The sequence below is a fragment of the Vulpes lagopus genome, chromosome 19 (assembly GCF_018345385.1).
Source record: "Vulpes lagopus strain Blue_001 chromosome 19, ASM1834538v1, whole genome shotgun sequence".
Taxonomy (NCBI): domain Eukaryota; kingdom Metazoa; phylum Chordata; class Mammalia; order Carnivora; family Canidae; genus Vulpes; species Vulpes lagopus.
In genome coordinates this window covers 27,441,712-27,448,043 of record NC_054842.1, presented here as the reverse complement: position 1 = coordinate 27,448,043, position 6,332 = coordinate 27,441,712, and the positions used below count along the sequence as shown (strand labels likewise).

The 6,332-nt window shown below is 41.7% G+C and overlaps 1 long non-coding RNA gene across 1 annotated transcript; it reads left to right on the top strand.

Moving 5' to 3' along the window:
* The first annotated feature begins 590 nt into the window (after nucleotides 1-590).
* Nucleotides 591-2,388, top strand: LOC121478619. Its single transcript, XR_005984560.1, has 3 exons — nucleotides 591-684; nucleotides 853-1,257; nucleotides 1,981-2,388. It is a non-coding gene; the product is annotated as an uncharacterized LOC121478619 (long non-coding RNA).
* Nucleotides 2,389-6,332: the final 3,944 nt, after the last annotated feature.

Genomic DNA, 6,332 nt, shown 5'->3' with positions numbered 1-6,332 from the left:
GAATAAATAAATAAAATCTTAAAAAAACTAGAATATATAACAATATGTACCAATAATAGCCATTCCCACTTTCCCATTGTGACTGTTTTAGACATAGTCAATTAACCAGGACATTTTTTCCCTACTGCCCCAGAAACAGCATCAATGTCCTTATCAACAGAATACCATAAAGGAGGTATGTAGCTACGGAGAGTTGTAGCGTTGGTGCAAAACTAGTTCTGCCTGACTCCAAAGGTCAAGTTCCTTTATTATACCATTCAAGTTCCCATTTAATAATAGGTGCACGTTCATAATTTTCTTTCTAAATCAAGTCAATAAACTTTCTGATTTGTATATCACTTTCTTAATGATTTGGTTGTCACAGGTCCATCCCTGAGGTATCAAATACATTTTTATATGCTGGAAAACTTGAATATCTGACCTTACTAAGAGGGAGCCCCTAGATTAGGAATGGCCTGAGCATGTGCCTTTAACTCTCTTCTTCCTTAACTGTGACAGACATTGGTAATCAATTGCAATACTCTTCTCTGTTGAACCTAGACATAGTCTCAAAGTCCTTTTTAACACATTGATCCAGGCAGGTACTGCCACTCAACCCGGAAGACTCTAATGATTGCTAGCCTGTATGGATAATGACTTCACAAAATGAATTAATTTCCTTTGTGCCTAGTTGGCTTTCCTCAGGTAAAAACTTGACTTCACACTCTTCTTTTCTTTTTCCAGAAGAGTAGATAGGTTCTTACCCAAACAATTCCTTGTGGATACAAGAGGGAAAAGAACAACAGCATTTTAGGAAGTCAGTAGGATGGGAGAATTCATATAACACTTTTTTTTTCTTTTTTGCTTTTCCAGAGGCAAACTCCCAAGGTTTATAGACAGTTCTCTTCAAGTTCTACCACTATAACTGATTTAGAACTCACCAGGAAGTTTCCATATGGAATTCACAACGATTATAGCAATAATAGTTCCTATATCATGATTATTTGAGTTGCAAATAACATATATTTCTATAGTGAGAATGTTGATCCTGCAGCTATTCAAGAAACTTAGGTACGCAGCCAGAAGGCAAATCTATCATCAATGAGTGGTGCAACAAAAAGGAGGATGTCTCTGAGGAAGTGGTACTGGCAACATTTTCACATTAAAGGAACTCTCAAGGGTATTTCACTGTACGGGTAAAGGATAAAATGTTGGAAGCGGATCTAAACTTAGAACGGATATGACAATTTGCCAAGGCAGAGAAAAGACACTCTGAAGGTAAGCACTGTTCAGAGTACTCTTGATAAAATTTTTCAAAGAAGTAAAACATTTAATTAATATTTCTATTATTTTAAGTAACTATTAAATAAATGTAACTTATTATTTTTAAAATATCTCCATATATTTGTAAATGAAAGTAAGTTTTTAATATTTTGGAAAAAAAAGATTTTTTGGAGGTGTAATTTTTCCTGTTAATTATTAAGATGGCTTTGTACAGTTTCAGGTTGCATGGCCATTTTTATACTCCTGCACTACCATGCAAAGTGAGGACGCCGTGTATATGGCTAAAACAAGAAGAAATTCAAAATGATAGGATTGTACTAATGCCTTGGCAATGTAAGCCTATTTTAAAGTATAACTGGAGTTTGAAAAAAATAAAAGGTGCAGTAATATTGTAAACACATCTGCCAATGCAAACCAATAATTCATATAGATATTTTAAAGGTGAGTGATGCATTTGAGACAGAGACCACCTATGTATTCATTTGCCTGGTGTGTAGGAAGACTATAAGAAAAGAATGGAGAACAGGTGTAAATCACCATATAATGCCTCATCCTCAGAAAACATGGAAGCTGCTGTCAAATTATCTTAACATTTGCTTCCTTAAAGAAGTCTGCACCAATTAGAAGCCCATTGGCTGCAGGTGCTTCAGGACTTCAGCCATCTTGCTGGGCATTTCTCTTGGCTCTCCTTTTACTTGCATATTGGCTCTATTTCAGGCTGGCAGCAGATGGTGACAGCTGTACCAGGCATCACATCCAAATGCCACGTCATCCAGAGGCAGATAGGGGCTGTCTCTTCTATAGTCTACTTCTCAGGAGGAAAGAAAAGCCCTCACCCTGTTGGCCGCAACTGGACCCCTGCCACTGTATCAGTCAGGGTTCGGGACAGAAAAATAAAGAAGCCACTCTATGTATTCTGGCTCTAATGGGCTCACCGTAGAACTTGGGGGCATACATAACTCCTGGGAGAATGAGGGGAGCAGAGTCCAGAAACTCTATTCTTAAATTTAGATCAGAGGAGTTGACCCTAAGCAACCCTAGCCTCAAACACCTAAGTGTGTAGTTCCTCAAATTTGTGCTACGAAGCTGCTGGGACTCTCTCATCTGCCCACATATACAGCTATAACCATCTCTAGAAGAATAACACCACCCTCTTTGCAAATCCTGACCTGAGGTCCTCTTGTGCACAATGTCCTGGAATGCACAGATTCTGGACAGCATGGGTCATAGACTTAAAGGAAAATAGGGGTCCATGCTGGCAGCGGACAATCCAGCATACCCACCCTTAAAGTAGCTCCTGCAAGGGGAATGGGCCACTGAGATTGGCTGAGGCCAATCCTCTTTCCCTTTGATCCTGGGGCTAGGGTAATGTCACTCTCAACCTGTCACGTGGGGGAGGATTGAAACCCAGCTGCCTCCCTTGCAAACCAATACTTGACTAGCAAGGAAAGTAAGGGAAAACTGTTGGTTAGACAACCAGCAGTGACTGCTCCATGCTGTGTCCCAACATAATCATAATTTACTTTGCAAATATTACCAAAGTAGCTCACTGCAAATTTTAAAGAAATATGCTATATAACATTCGCCATACATACCTATTATTACCCACAGGTACAATCTCCTGCAAGCAGTTCAAAATCCAGGCTAAATTGTAAAATTATAGTCAGCTGATTGATAATGTATAGTGTTACTGCATTCAGTAAAAAGTTAAAGCTCCTTTTAGAAAATCCCTCCATTAGCTCTTCTCCTTCAGATAACAGGCCAGATTTATTTGTCCACTGCTTCTTTATATTCCTCATGAGCACCCTGAGCATATCCTAGATTTAGTGAACTTATTTGCACAATTCAAATATACAAGATCGGCCATCCCCCCTTCCTGCTGCCCTTCTTCCTAATTCCCATTTGGCTGTCGCTTTACAACCCAGTTAACGCCATTCCAGTTCCTCAGAGACTGTGGGACCAATTTTCCCCTGGGAAGAGGGAAGCTGATGGGTGTGAATCCATTTGGGGGCCGAGAAAGGAATGCAAATGTCAAGGATGCTAATTTCTGATCTTCTCACCAGGGTTGCTTACAGTAAATCCTTTTTAAAAGAAAGCCCTGAAGATAAGCCTTTGTGAGGTGAGGGGGGATGTATCAGGAAAGTTATGTATGTGCAGGTGCCAGGGAGTGGCTTCTGTTCTAGAAGGGCCCCACAGCTCAGCGTTTCCTCCCACATGCCTCCTCGAATATGCAAGCTGCATATGTATTTATAACTCTGCAGTAAAAAAGTGAACTTTATTAGCAGAGATAACTGTCATAATTCAAGCAACTGCACTCTGCAGGGCAACAAGAGACTATAGGCACCAGGATTATATATGTTCAGTCAAATCAGGTGCAAATGCAGGGGAACTATGAGTCAGTAACTGGGCATAAACCAGGAAGGAGGGAGGGCTAGAATTGACTGTCCCTGTAGGGGATTCTGGGAGTCCAGAGAACATGTCCAAAAGCTTCTTCTAGGGAGCTGTTATATCCCAGGGGTTAGTGACTTTATCCTGCATTTTTGCATCTACCCCATTCTACCAGCAGCTTCCAAAAAATATTTTTTGACTGAATGAGTGAATTAAATTTTGACTCTGGCAGTGTACACTAGCTCCTGAATCGTTCTATGTGTGTGTACATCTTCTCCCCTTCCTAGTCAAACATTTATTCTAAACAAGTGGAGCCACAGTTGTGCAACTGAAGAGGTGCATCCATAATCACTACGAACCAAGGGAGGCTCTAAGCCAGTGGTTCCCAGCCTTGGTTGCACATTAGAATCACTTGGGAGATGTTTGAAAAGCCCAATGCTCAGGCCTAACCTCAGACCAGATAAAATCAGAAGCTCTGGAGCTGAGGCCTAGGCATCAGAATTACAAGATTGAGAACCACTTCTCTAAGGTAGCATTGGAAACAGCTCTGGCTCAGCAGCCAGGAGACCCAGAAGCTATCCCCCAGCCAATGCCACTTGCACTGAGGCCCAACGTGCAGATAGAAAAGAAATAATATTCTGATGCAACTTAGGAATTTGTTTTTGTACTCATGTGGAATTTGAGGAGGGGAGGGTGTGTCACATGTCTTTGGAATACATAACACTTCAAACAAAATGATGCCACGCTGTGAAGTGAGATGGGAAGCTATTGGATGGCCCCGCCCCACCCCAGTTAGTGACCCTTCTCCAGCCTTTGCCTAAGCTCTGAGGCTCTCTGTATGCTGCTCAGGGAGCCCAGAGTCTTCTCTGGTGACCTCATCCGGTTCTTGGGAAAGGTTAAGGAGAGGCAGGTAGCTGTTTGGGTTCGTAGACTCGCTGGGGGAGGGGTGGCTGAGCTGGCAATGGCAGTAGAGGAGCTGTGACTCAGGGGAAATTCTAAGTTGCTACAAGCTGCAGAAGTGTGTGTCAGTGGGAGGTGAGAAAGGCAAACAGAGGGCTGAAAACGGTGCCAGGAACCTGCCTAGTGGATAATCAAAACTTGACTATAAATAACTAATGAAACGAAGAAAGCGTTAGTGAAGTTATTTTATAAAGCAGCATATAGGCAAAATGAGTGCTTCCTTTGAGCAAATCCTCAAGCTGTTTCAGAAGACCAAGTGAAAAATGCAGAGCACCTGTCTGGTGGTGGTGCCTCTACATAAACAACTTTTTCAGATAACTGAATTCTACCCTCACAGATGCCAAAAAAGCCAACATTTTAATTGTGTAAGGGAAATCTTTCTAAAATGGTTCATATTCTCTCCAGAGATGGTGAACAGAGTGCACAGTCATGTCGGCTTTTGGTGGTCCAGGAAGCAGAGCCCAGATTTCCTTCCAAAGATTTATTTATTAATTTATTTGAGAGAGAGGGAGCAGGGGGAGGGGCACAGGGAAGGACAGAGAGAGAATCCTCAAGGAGACTGCCCGCTGAGCACAGAGTCTGATGTAGGGCTCGATCCCAGGACCCTGAGATCATGACCTGAGCCCGACACTTAACCGACTGAGCCATCGAGGCGCCCCTCAGATTTTCTTCTGAACCACCCTTCTCACACACCCTCAGTCTGGGCACCAGGAGTAGAGCATGAGACCTAGGCTTAAGGCCATCAGAGTGTTTTGTTTCTCCTGGCTACGGGTCAGGGGCTCTAGTGCATGGGCTTTGTGACAACTATTCCCTTTGCTTTGAGCCCTTTCTGGCTCCCATGCTCTCAGATATGTTTTGAATAGATACAATTACTGCAAGTCTGGCCCCTCTATAAGTAGAGAATATGGAAATGAATTTATTATTATTTCTCTTAGTATTCTTAGAATTCACTTTGGTTTTTGAACATTTTCAAAAAGATTTATAAAACTGTTGCTATTCCATGACCTGAAAATACACTGTGGAAAAAGATCCCAGGAAAGTAATCTAAAATAATCCACACCTAGTTTCAGTCTCATGTCTTGAAATATTTTGTGCACAATTCTATCCTGCCTTGGTACCATACACATGGCCATACTGACACATTCAGGGTGGCACAATTAAGGTAAAATAAAACATCATACCATTTATCCTGCAATCAGCTTTCATGAGATTCACATCATTATAGACCTGTAAGAGAAAAACTGTGTATTGTTGAAGATTTTATACGAAACCCTGTGTATGTGATTCAGTTGTGAAACTTCCCTAGGCCTAATGGTTTAGAACCGTGGGTGAAATTAAGCTAACTAATGGATCGAGTTCTTGTACTTGGTTCATTGCTGAGCTAGTGAAGGGATGTGGGATGCTGTCAGAAGCTACCCCATCAAGATGTGACAAGGAGAGAGGAAACAGCCAAATCACTTCCAGCTGTAGAGCCGTTAAGTGTGGGGAAGACAGCCCTGTAAGCCTCACTTCAGGCTTCTTATTGAGGGCCTCCTTATTGTTACCCAAGATGACAACTGAGGTTCACACTTTGTGTTATTAAGAAAAGTCTACAATTATGGCCACATGGCTTTTTTACAAGGCAGAGAAGTGTGCAGTATGGCTCAGAAAGCTTTACATCAAAGAATGGTTAGGTATAGACATTTAAAATGGCAAACTTGAATTATCTGGGAAAATCTTTA